The sequence below is a fragment of the Hibiscus syriacus genome, unplaced genomic scaffold (assembly GCF_006381635.1).
Source record: "Hibiscus syriacus cultivar Baekdansim isolate YM2019G1 unplaced genomic scaffold, ASM638163v2 tig00117048_pilon, whole genome shotgun sequence".
In the NCBI taxonomy this organism is placed as follows: Eukaryota; Viridiplantae; Streptophyta; class Magnoliopsida; order Malvales; family Malvaceae; genus Hibiscus; species Hibiscus syriacus.
This window is the reverse complement of record NW_024063538.1, coordinates 11,270,979-11,284,542: the sequence shown is the minus strand read 5'-3', so window position 1 is coordinate 11,284,542 and position 13,564 is coordinate 11,270,979. Positions and strand designations below refer to the sequence as shown.

The 13,564-nt window shown below is 34.6% G+C and overlaps 2 long non-coding RNA genes across 2 annotated transcripts in view; one reads left to right on the top strand and one right to left on the bottom strand.

The window, feature by feature from the left end:
- LOC120197455 overlaps positions 1–13,564 on the top strand; it is a 30,169-nt gene that overhangs the window by 654 nt on the left and 15,951 nt on the right. Inside the window, exons 2-3 of the long non-coding RNA XR_005523262.1 lie at positions 12,089–12,150; positions 12,239–12,354. This is a non-coding gene — a long non-coding RNA (uncharacterized LOC120197455). The remainder of the gene's footprint in view (positions 1–12,088; positions 12,151–12,238; positions 12,355–13,564) is intronic.
- LOC120197453 lies at positions 291–2,285 on the bottom strand. The gene is made up of 4 exons (XR_005523261.1): positions 2,111–2,285; positions 1,697–1,766; positions 1,497–1,595; positions 291–521 (listed from the first exon to the last, which is right to left on the bottom strand). It is a non-coding gene; the product is annotated as an uncharacterized LOC120197453 (long non-coding RNA).

The following is a 13,564-nucleotide window of genomic DNA, read 5'->3' as shown; positions in this document are numbered from 1 at the left end:
TGATTTGTTTGTTTATGTTGTTTAACCACTACACATCATAACACACTTGTAGCATGCTTCAAAACATCAGTAAACACTTCATAAAGAAATCTAGCTTCGAAAGTCAAGATTTGCATAAACAACCTACTTTTCGTAAGTCACCTAACCAAAAGACACTAAATCTCACATTGCATGCTTCCTAAGGCACTAACATATTATGTACACTTAAAATAACTTGTCTAAGTCGTTGAAGCACTTGCTAGAGTTCATAACAACTTTTGGCATAATTTACCTACCATGAAACCATGATTAACGAACAACATATTTCAAATCACCAACATTACACGCAATCAAGTAATTCAAGACCAAACCATTGTCAAAGTTATTTACAAAACTTAACAACACCAAAACTAACAAAATCCCAACATAGCATCCCCATATTGCCTCAAAGTCACCTCTTGGTTCACATACTCTTTTAAAAAGTAAAGTCTTATTTGATCACCACCGGACAACACTTTCACGATGAAATAGCCACTAATTCTCTGCAAAAATTTATACAACGGAGTATAAGCTTAAAGCCCAATGAATGGCTATACCTTCTAAGATAATGCACATAGTAAAATCAAAGGAAGCAAACTACGAGTTATGCATTCTTTTCCAATTCTTAATCAAATCTTACCAATCTATAGATACTCTATTTCCATACACTTTACAAGACATATAACTAAATTTCTAGATTATAGAATGCTTAATAAACTCATGATCATCAATGCAACACACAAGCCCACATGCACTATTATCTTTGGTGGAAGTCCATGCACAAAATGCACACATAATTAATTAATTTAAGACCATTGGAATTTGTTTGAAACACAACATATCTATGGATAAAAAGACTCCAAATCACTCCTTTTATTTGGACTCACATAGGTCCCAACTTCCACATTTCGGAGCAAAGCTCAACGTACCAACTTTACCTCGTATATCTTCTCGGAGCAAAGCTCAACTTCCCAACCTAACCTTGTATCCCTTACAATCATAATTTTAAAACACTGATTACTCATTCCTAGGGGTGCCTTTCATATCCAAAGTTCCCATTAAGAACAATTGCCAATTAAGTCAAGTTCACCATAAAAAGTTGCCAAGTGATGCATAACATTTACATATACTTATTCATTTTCAAAACATAGTTTTCAAACTATGGTGGTTGTCATGATCAACCCAAAAAGAATAGTGAACTGTCTCCACTCATTCTTGGACAACAAAGTGTCTTTACTCGTTCGTAACTAAATTCATAATAGCTTACAAAAATAGCTTTGCAAATTCATATACGCATCACAAGGTAACATCATGCTTATGTACAATCATGCTCATTCATCATCATAAAATGTTTGCATAAATGAAACCAATTACAAAAATAGAGTATTAAATTACTTTTTGTTTCATCAAATACTTACCATTCTAATATTCAATTAATATTACCAATGCTCATTATAAAAGAACGAACAACCACTCACCTCTATCGCTTTTACCATATGGAATCGATCCAAACTTACGCCCAACAAACACCGAACAATAGCGCACCAGTTTTACTCCATTAAAGACCCAAAGAACACCTTAGAAACCATAGCAGAGTGTCACTAAAGTGCCCAAAATAGAGCAGAAAAATATGCTTCAAAAACAGAGCGTAGAATGCCGAAACTACCAAAATTCTTACCATTCTTACTCTCGAAACTTTGCAAAACTTCAACACAACTTTCTTCCCCCAAAAAATGATTAAAAGAAACCTAAATTAGTTCATAAAACATCAAATAACTTTCCAAAAAAGCGGCAACTTAAAAAATTCCCAGATTTCTAAAAACGTCCAAAACTAAGCTTATTTCAAAGGATTCAATAAGAAATCGATTTCCGATTGAAAAACTGTTTTAACCCAATATTAACCTCATTATTAACATATAATTTATCACTAGAAAATCGCTAAATCATCTCGAGAAAACTAGCTCTTATTTTGTTCCGAAAATCATTTTTATTTCCCCAAAAATCGTCATCTGATTGAAAAGTATCATTCATCATTATGGAAATGATATTTTTAATCGACGAAGCATAAAGGAACCAAGAAAACGAAGTTTACCTTGCAGGAAATTGATTGAAGAAGAGTAAAAACCATCAAGGAAAGAAAACAAGAGAACTCCACCAAGCTAAAGAAATCCACGGTAAAGAGGAAGTATTGGAAGGTTGAAAATGGATTGAATCAAGAATAAAACCAGAAAAAAGGTTTGAGAGGAAGGAAACGGAGGTTTTAGCCATCGAAGAAAACAAGAGGAAAAATGAACGTGTTTTGGATGAGCATCAAAACACTAAGGAAAAAGATAAAATCTAAATTTAATAAAATAAAATAAAATTATAATAAAATATTTTAAAATAGATTAAAACCAAAAATAAGAAAATAAGAAATTATATCAACTCTTAATATAATCGCTTCATAAATTTTAGTAATTCGATCATATTCCATTTTAACCACTATAATTACACTTTTGTACTTATTCAATTTGTCACCCCATTAATCCCAAGTCAAAATTGATAATAATAATATAAAGTAAACTCCTACGTTTAAATTTTTTAAAATTATGACTTTTTTCGAAAATCTCGCAATTCAATCAAATTAATGATTCGAACTATTAACCCGATTTTTGGGATGTTACAACTCTCTCCCCTAAAAAGAATTTCATCCTCAAAATTACCTTAAGCAAATAAAAACGGATATTGCACTTTGTGTTGGGACCGTCGACTCACCCTATGGCGCAGCGGAAACAAAAATTTAACGGTTTCACCAGCGATCCAAGTACGATAAATCGAATTCGAGAAGAAAAGACACAAACACTTACAGTGGGTCCCTTGAAAAACAACAAGGACAACAACGACTAATGGTGGTGACGATTGGTTCGAATCGTAAGCCTTCACGAAACCACATCTCGGCCTCTACCCAGTTCACCTGATTGAGAGCAATATTTTCTTTTCCCAAAACTGTTTTGAGAAAAATAATTGAAGATCATGTAAAAAATGGCTGTCAGACCTTACACATCTTTTATATCAAAGTTACCCTAACATATTAGGGATTTTATTATTTTAAATCAATTGAATCTTTATTTAATTAATTCAAATTAAATATTCGAGATAATTAAAACATATGTATATCAAATATACATATATTAACTCTAGATATATTTTATTACCGTACAACAAATTGTACATCTTTGCTCATTTCAATCCTAGGGTGTGACCCTATAGGTTATTGTAACATTAGTAGTAATTATTAGAACAATTCTAATATTACATACAATGAGTGACATATAACAATATATCATTGTCACCTAAGTTACAAGAAAATATGATTCGACATATCATCTTCATGATTAACTCTTTTATGTATTACATCATTTTGTCCTTTATATCTAGAATATGCACAAGTCTTGGAATAGTCACACTTGTATAACCCATCTATTGTTTCTTGATATCTAGACTTTAATTAAAGAATAATTTGTGATATCTCATATCAAATTATTCGAGCATGGCCATACATTTCTAGTCTCACTCAATCAAGTGGACTGTAATATATTTCCTATTATGCAAGAAGGACAAATCCTACCTTAATAATACACACCTACTACATATATCGAGATATATTCAATAACAGTCTTTATAGTGCAACCAGTTACGGAGAATATTTAACTGCATAAAAACATACAACAATATATGTTGGGATAACATTGATCTCAAGTCTAAGGATAATACATATAGTCATCACCATGTGCAATGTTATGACTGTCACATAATAATCCAAGACATATGCTCATGGTGGGTAAATCTAATACATTGTTCTCTAACAATATAATCATGTATCAATTCTAACATCTCTATGTCATGACTACTCGTTGTCATCAATCAATAACATGTTAGTCTTAAGCGTATTATTATTGTCTATGCCCATAATAATACTTGACTAGGTATCTTTTAATAATAACAATTATGTTAATATATGGACTTTATTATCTTACAGTTTATGTTAAACACATAAATAACTGAAAATAATAGCGACAATGCCTTTATTCAATAAAATCAGTAAATAAAATGTATCATTATAATCATCATATGATCGGTCTTTGGGCATACTCTAACACTTTCATCGTCTCTTTAGGTTCCCACATGGTTTCTTCAACACTGTGGTTACGCCACAACACTTCCACCAAAGGATTCAACTTATTCCTTAGAACTTTCACCTCTCGCGCTAAAATCTCTATAGGTTACTCTTAATATGATAGGTCTGCACGAACCTCAATATCTTTAACTGGAACAATATACAATGGATCCCAACGATACCTCCTCAACATCGATACATGAAACACATTATGAATGTGTTCAAGTTCAGGGTGCAACTAAAGACAATATGCAATTGTTCCTATACGCTTAATGATCTAATACGGGCCAATAAACCTCAGAATAAGTTTTCCTTTACAGTCAAACCTCAATACCTTTTTCCAAGGCAAAACTTTCAAGAATACAAGATCTCCCACATTGCACTCAATTTCATGACGCTTTAACTCTGTATAAGACTTATGTCGATCAAAAACAACTTCAATCTATCTACGATCAACTTTACTTTGTCTTCTACCTCTCTAATCAAATCGGTCCTACAGTTCATCCTTCACCTAATTCGGTCCAACATAAGGGAGTGTGACACTTCCGCCCAAATAATGCTTCAAATGAAGCCATTTGAATACTTTACTAGTTGCTATTATTATATGCAAACTCTGCAATGGTAAATGCCTCTCCCAAGATCCATCGAAATAAATAACATAATCCCAAAGCATATCTTCAAGGATTTGAATCACACGCTCAGACTGACCATCCTTCTGAGGGTGATAAGCCATGCTAAACTTAAGTTTTGAACCCAAATATTCCTGCAAGCTATTCTAAAACTTTGAGGTAAAATGGGATCATGATATGAGATAAATGAAACAGGAACATCATCATGCAACCGAACTATCTCATCAATATAAACCTTAGCTAACTTCTGCAATAATAATTCGTACGTACTGGAAGAAAATGAGAACTTTTCAAGAAATGATCAACAATCACCCAAACATAATCTTTCTTAGATGGAGTTAAAGGTAAACGTGAAACAAAATCCATAATGACATGCTCAAACTTCCACTCAGAAATACTAATTGGTTGTAACAATCTTGAAGGAAACTGATGTTCATCCTTTACGTGCTGACAGACTAATCATCGCCTCACAAATTTAACAACATCAATCTTCATTCCTGGCCACCAATAAAAATCATGAAGAAGATCTCTGTATCAGGATGTACGGACAAAAGGTTACTATGAGCCTACACCAAGATTTCCCGCCTTAATTCTTCATTATCCGGCACACACATACGACCTTGAAAACAAAAAATTCTCTCCATATTCAATGAATAACTACCCATAAAACCATCTTGAACCAACTGAGCCTTAACCACTAGCAATCGATCAGATGACTACAACTCTTGAATGTGTTGCGTCAAAATGGTCGAACTCGAATCCATGCAATCAAAGCACCATCATTTGCAATACTTAGTTGCGCGAACAAAGCTCACAACTCTCCCATCTACTTACAACTCAATGCATCGACTACCACATTCACTTTTCCCAGATAATATTCTATCGAACAATCATAGTCCTTTTAATAGTTAAACGCAACGTATTTGCCTTAAATTCAATTCTCTCTGAGTCAAAAGGTACTTGAGGCTCTTATTATCAGTGTAAATGATACACTTCTCACCATACAAATAATGTCACCAAATCTTCAAAGCAAACAATACAACATCTAGCTCCAAATTATACGTCGGGTAATTACGTTCATGCGGTCTCAGCTGGCTCGAAGTGTAGACAATCACTTTACCCTCTTATATTAACACACAACCAAGGCCAATGATGGATGCATCAATGAAGACTACAAAACTTTTCCCCGATTATGGCTGCAGTAACACTAGTGCCTTGGTTAAATCTGTCTTCAAGTTCTCAAAGCTACGTTTTCTTTCTTCTGTCCATTCAAACTTTGCATTCTTCTGCAGCAGCTTCGTTAAAGGTGCAACAATTAAATAAAATCCTTCAACAAAATGACGATAATACCCAACCAATATGAGGAAATTACGGACCTCGGTAGCGCTCTTTGATGACTTCCACTCTACTATAACTTTAATCTTACTCAGATCAAACCGAATACCCTAAGTTGAAACCACATGCCCAAAAAATGCCACTTCCTTTAGCTAAAACTTGCACTTCAAAAACTTAGAATACAACTGCTTCTTTCACAGAACTTGCATAACTATACTGAGATGTGCATCATACTCCTCTTTTGTTCTAGAATACACCAAAATATTGTCATTGAAAACCAATAGAAACTGATCCAAATATTGGTGAAATACTTGGTTCATCAAATCCATAAAATCTACTGGAGCATTCGTCAAACCAAAGGGCATCACAAGGAACTCATAATGCTCATAACGCGTCCTAAAAGTAGTCTTCATTACATCTGGTTTTGCAACTTTCAACTGATAATAACCCAATCTGAGGTCAATTTTTAAAACACCTTAGCCCCTCGAAATTGATCAAACAAGTCATCGATCCTTGGTAATGGGTACAAATTTTTAATCGTTAACTTGTTCAATTGATGATAATCAATGCACATGCGCATCATACCATCTTTCTTCTTTACAAACAACACCGAAGCACCCCAAGGCGAAACACTTGGACGAATGAATCCACAATCAAGCAATTCTTGTAATTGCATCTTCAACTCTTTCAGCTCCTTAGGTGCCATACGATAGGGAGCAATGGACACTGGAGTTGAATCAATATAAGTTTCAATACGAAACTCAACCTCACGATCCGGAGGTAACCCCGAAAGATATTCAAAAACACATCAAGAAAGTCTAACTATCGGAATATGTTAAACATCAATTCCTTACCTTCTGAATTAAGGATGTAAGTCAAATATGCCTCGCAACCCTTATTCAACATCTTTCTTGTATACAAAGCCAAAGTAACATTGTAAAGGAACCCCTACCTTTCACATACAACCACTAACTTATTTCCCTCAGGAGTCTTTAAGATAGCACACGACAACTTAAAGTCTAAATGCACATGATACTCTCAAAGCCAATCCATCCCTAGAATAATGTTGAACCCTTGAAACGACAACTCTATAAGGTCAACTGGAAATACCTTCCCTTTAATGACTAGCAGACATTTACGCTAAACTTTATCTACTAAAGCACTCTCACCCAAAATACTAGTACCATTTCCACATCATGTTTACTAATAGGGATATTCAAACTATTCACCAAATGACTAAGAATATATGAGTGTGATGAACCAGAATCAATCAAAGCGACCAAAGGAATAACTTCCAAAGAAAAGGTACATGTAATCACATCAGTAGGGGCACAATCCTGACGCTCACAAATCATATAAACTCTACCAGGTCATCCACCCTCAGCTGGAGCACCAGGACCACATCCCCTACCACGAGAATGATCTTGATTGCCACCACCTGCTCTACCTCCTCCACGACTCGGTATAACCACCATAGCTCTATCCTCAGATCTCTGCGGACAATCTCAAATCTGATGTCCCACAACACCAAAGTGAAAAAGGCTTCAGTACGATGCCAGCACTCGCCTCCATGATTCTTGCCACAAGTATCACACCGAGGATACTTGACATGACCTGCACCAGCTGAGCAACTCTGTCTGTCTACCTCTGTTAGAAGTCCCGTCGGTAGTTCTTACCACAGTCAGCATAATTGCGACCCCTCTTTGCATAGTGAATTGGAAACCAAAAGCTTCAGATGATCTCTTTCCCTGAACTTCATGACTTGATTCACCTATGGTACTCTTTACATCTCTTGCTTGATCAACCATAATCAAACACATCGAAAGAACTAGTCACCAAATAGGCACGAATCTCTCTCTTCAACCCATCCTTGAATCTCTTACACTGCTTAGCCTCAGTCGATACGATCTCAGGAGCATATTCACTAAGTCTGATAAATTCTACCTGATATTTAGAAACTGACATCATACCCTAAACCAGATCAAGAAATTTCTTATTCCTAGCACTAGTGTACTAAGAATCCAAAAACTTCCTTCAGAATGATTCTTGAAAGAACACCCATATCAATCAGTTTGTTGTTGTCCCTCTCTTAATGGTTGACCACTAACGGTGTGTATCACCCTAAAGTAAATATGCCATGCATCCCAGCTTTTCATTATCTGAGTAGCTTATCTATTCAAGAATTTATATGACACTATCCAACCATTCCTCAGCTACGATCGGCTCGGTACGACGAACCCCACTAAACTCTTTTTCTCTAAAAGCTCTTAAACTCTCTAAAGGTAACCCACAATTCACCGGCTCAGGTGCATGAATATGAACGATGTTTGGAACCGCTCTCCAAAAATACCAATTATCACCTCAGCTAACTGATCAAGAGGAATATTAGGATTTGGAACCACAGGTGGAAGTCCATTATCAACACCCCAACTGTAGTTGCATTAGCACCATTGGTAGGGCACTGACCCTCAGGAGCTCCTAATACTACACAACGCGGCACCATAAAGAACTATACTAGCACAAAATCTACAAAATTTAAACAAAACTAAGGTTAAAATCTCATCAGGTGATCAAACAACGACTTGTAATTTTTTTTAAACATTTGAGGCAATATAGTTCCCACTTATCTACCTAATATACATACACATTTTTCATATAACATGACTCTGATACCAACAAATGTAACACCCCATACCTAATACGTAGGATGGCCTGGATGCCTGAGCGAACATTAGGTTTCGAACTTGTTAGAAAATAAAAAATTGTAAAACATGAAAGCTAGTTTGAACATACAATATACAAGTTATGACAATGGTAAATAGTTAATAAACAAACGTCATTCAATCATTTAACATTTCAAGGAAAAACTACTAGATCATCATGATAAATGATAATTTTATAATTAATATCTCCCAAGTTATTTTATGAAATTAGGCTCATTATTATTCATTTACCATTCTTAATTTAAAAGTTTCACATTGATCAGGCATCAATCGAGGATCTAATAGAACTTACAATCTAGGGACCACAATGTAAATTAATCAAAATTCTCACACAAAAAATATCATAAAATAGACTCTCATATCAAGTGATTCAATACTTTATAGTGAGACCAAAACAAATCTCTTCAATATTCCAATTAAAATATAATAATAATTAACTAAGTCATTTTGGACCTTTTTGAACATACAAAATCATCCTATGATCAAATTAAGACTTAAGGACATTTAGATCTTTAATAAATTGAATTTTTCCATTTTTTAAGAGATTACATAGCGAAGGGATTGGTCCTTTTTTACGGGGGATCGATCTTTTGCAATCTAGTAGGTTTGGGCCTTGGGGCAAGGGATCGAAAGTCAAAATTTGCATAAACAACTTACTTTTTCATAAGTCACCTAACCAAAAGACACTAAACCTCACATTGCATGCTTCCTAAGGCACTAACATATTATGTACACTTAAAATAACATGTCTAAGCCGTTGAAGCACTTGTTAGAGTTCACAGCAAGTTTTGGCATAATTTACCTACCATGAAACCATGATTAATGAACGACATATTTCAAATCACCAACATAACATGCAATCAAGTAATTCAAGACCAAACCATTGTATGTTATTTACAAAACTTGACAACATCAAAAAAAAAAACAAAAAAACAAAATCCGAAAATAGCAACCCCATATTGTCTCAAAGCCAACTCTTGGTTCACATATTCTTTTAAAAAGTAAAGTCTTATTTGATCAGCATCGGACAACGCTTCCACCATGAAATAGCCACTAATTCTCTACACAAATTTGTACAACAGAGTGTGAGCTTGAAGCCCAGTGAATGACTATACCTTCTAAGATAATGCACATAGTAAAATCGATGGAAGCAAACTACGAGTTATGCATTCTTTCCAAAGCTTAATCAAATCTTACCAATCCATAGATACTCTATTTCCATACACTTTACAAGACATATAACTAAATTTCTAGATTATAGAATGCTTAATAAACTCATGATCATCAATGCAACACACAAGCCCACATGCGCTATTATCTTTGGTGGAAGTCCATGCACAAAATGCACACATAATTAATTAATTTAAGACCATTGATTTTTGTTTGAAACACAACATATCTATGGATAAAAAGACTCCAAATCACTCCTTTTATTTGGACTCACATAGGTCCCAACTTCCACATTTCGGAGCAAAGCTCAACGTACCAACTTTACCTCGTATATCTTCTCAGAGCAAAGCTCAACTGACCAACCTATTCTCGTATCCCTTACAACCACAATTTTAAAACACTGAGTACTCATTCTTAGGCATGCCTTTTATATGCAAATGTCTCTTTAAGAACAATTGCCAATTAAGTCAAGTTCACCATAAATAGTTGCCAAGTGATGCATAACATTTACATATACTTATTCATTTTCAAAACATAGTTTTCAAATTAAGGTGGTTATCATGATCAACCCAAAATGAATAGTAAACCGTCTCCTCTCATTCTTGGACATCGAAGTGTCTTTACTCGTCCGTAACTAAATTCATAATAGCTTATAAACATCGCTTTGCAAATTCATATACGCATCACAAGGTAACATCATGCTTATGTACAATCATGTTGATTCATCATCATAAAATGTTTGCATAAATGAAACCAATTCTAAAAATACAGTAGTAACTTACTTTTAGTTTCACCAAATACTTACCATTCTAATGTTCAATTAATATTACCAATGCTCATTATAAAAGAACGAATATCCACTCACCGCTATCACGTTTACCACACGGAATCGATCCAAACTTATGCCCAACAAACAATGAACAATAGCGCACCAAGTTTACTCCATTAAATACCCAAAGAACACTTTAGAATCCATAGCAGAGTGTCACTAAAGTTCCCAATATAGAGCAGAAAAATCTACTTCGAAAACAGAGCGTATAATGCTGAAACTACTAAAATTCTTATCAGTCTTGCACTCGAAACTTTCCACAACTCTAACACAACTTTCTTCCCCCTAAAACTGATCAAAAGCAACCTAAATCAGTTCCTTAAACATCAAATAACTGTCCAAAAGCAGCGGCAACTTAAGGAATTCCCATATTTCTGAAATCGTCTAAAACTAAGCTTATTTCAAAGGATTCAATAAGAAATCAATTTCTGATTGAAAAACTATTTTAGCCCAATATTAACCTCATTATTAACATCTAATTTATAACCAGAAAATCCCCTAATCATCTCAAGAAAACTAGATCTTTATTTTATTCTGAAAATCATTTTTTATTTCCCCAAAAGTATCATTTCATTGAAAACTATCATCCATCAATATAAAAAGGATCTTTTTAATCGGCGAAGCATTAAGGAACCAATAAAACGAAGTTTAACTTGCTGGAAATTGATTGAAGAAGAGTAAAACCATCAAGGAAAGAAAACAAGAGAACTCCACCAAGCTAAAGAAATCCACGGTAAAGAGGAAGTATTGGAAGGTTGAAAATGAAGTTTAGAAATGGATTGAATCAAGAATAAAACCAGAAAAAAGGTTTGAGAGGAAGGAAATGGAGGTTTTAGCCATCGAAGAAACCAAGAGGAAAAATGAACGTGTTTTGGATGAGCATCAAAACACTAGGGAAAAAGATAAAATCTAAATTTAATAAAATAAAATTATAATAAAATATTTTAAAATAGATTAAAACCAAAAATAAGAAAATAAGAAATTATATCAACTCTTGGTATAATCGCTTCATAGATTTTAATAATTCGATCCTATTCCATTTTAACCACTATAATTACACTATTGAACTTATTCAATTTCACCCCATTAATCCCAAGTCAAAATAAATAATAATAATCTAAAGTAAATTCCTATGTTTAAAATCATAAAAATTATGAATTTTCGGAAATCTCGCAATTCGGTCAAATCACATATCGAGACTACTAATCCGATTTTTGGGATGTTACAGAGCAATTTTTGGAAGAAGTTTGTTTGGCTTGGTTTTGCTCCCAAAAGTCGACTATTCACTTGGTTAGTTATGAGTAATCGTGTCCTAGACTGCTCTGTACAGAGATGTCCAGAATCATCTAAGCATTTATTTTTTTTCTTTCTGGTACAGCTGGAGGGTCTGGACGACTTTTTGTAGTTTATTGGGGGATATCCGTTGCTTTACATATGGAACTTGCTGTTTTCCTGGAAGCTTGGGAGGCAATTGGGGTGTCGTCGGTCAGTCAGGTATGGTCTTACATCTCGTTTGCTGTTATCTGTACTATATGGTTGTTTAAAAATGAATTTGTTTTTCGTGACAAAACAATGGATCTGCCTCAGATGATTTTTTAGTGAAATTTCGCCTTGGTACATGGCTTAAAGCCAAACATGCTGATCGTAGTATATCAGTGGAAAGTATTATGGCTGATCCTTTTATAGATGATAATTTAAGTTTAAATCATGGACTTGGGGCTCCCTTTCTTCAATGGTCAGCCCCCTCAAGTGGTTGCGTGGAACTAAATGTGGCCGGGGCAGCTACGTTAAAGGGCTAGGAGTGTGATGTGGGGGGTATTTTGCGAGGATAAGAAGGGGAAATTCTGTTCCAATTTTCTGAACCATGTAGTGTGTGTCCATCTTCTATTATCAAGCTATGGGCAGTTAAATGGGGATTGATCATTTTATCAAATCGATCAGTAGCGGTAAATATAAGATTTAGGGTTTAGGGTTTAGGGTTTACTATATCGGTTACTATTGGTTTTTGGTGAACTTACTATATCGATTACTATATCAGTTACTATATCGATTACTATATCGGTTACTATTGGTTTTTGGTGAACTTACTATATCGATTACTATATCAGTTACTATATCGGTTACTAGTGGTGGATTGGTTTAACCAGTCGGTGGCTCCTCCTGGTCATCTTGCAAATCTAGTGTTGAAATTGGATGGGTTATTGAAACACCGTGGCTTCTCGATAAAATTGGTTCATCGCAGTTGTAATTCATGAGCAAATTCTTTCGTAAAGGCTTGGATTGGGTAAACTTTTCGTTAAGGTGGAAGTGTGTAAGTTTGAAAGGTCCGATAAATTATTAATTTCAACAGGTTATAAGTGTTAGGACCCATGGCACAACGAAAACAAAAACTCGACGGTCTCACCAGCGATCCAAGTACGCAAAACCGAAATCGGGAGGAAAGGATGCGAATACTTACAATGGGTTCTTTGAAAAAACAACAAAGACAACAGTGACTAATGGTGATCACGAAAGGTTCGAATCGTAAGTCTCCACGAAAACACGTCTCAACCTCTACTTAATTCACCCGATTGAGAGAAAAATTTATTTTTTCCAAAAATAGTTTTGAGAAAAACGGCTGAAGAACATGGATGCTAGACCTTACCTCACTTTAAATATATCAGTTACCCTAACATATTAGGGATTTTAAGTTATTTCAAATTAA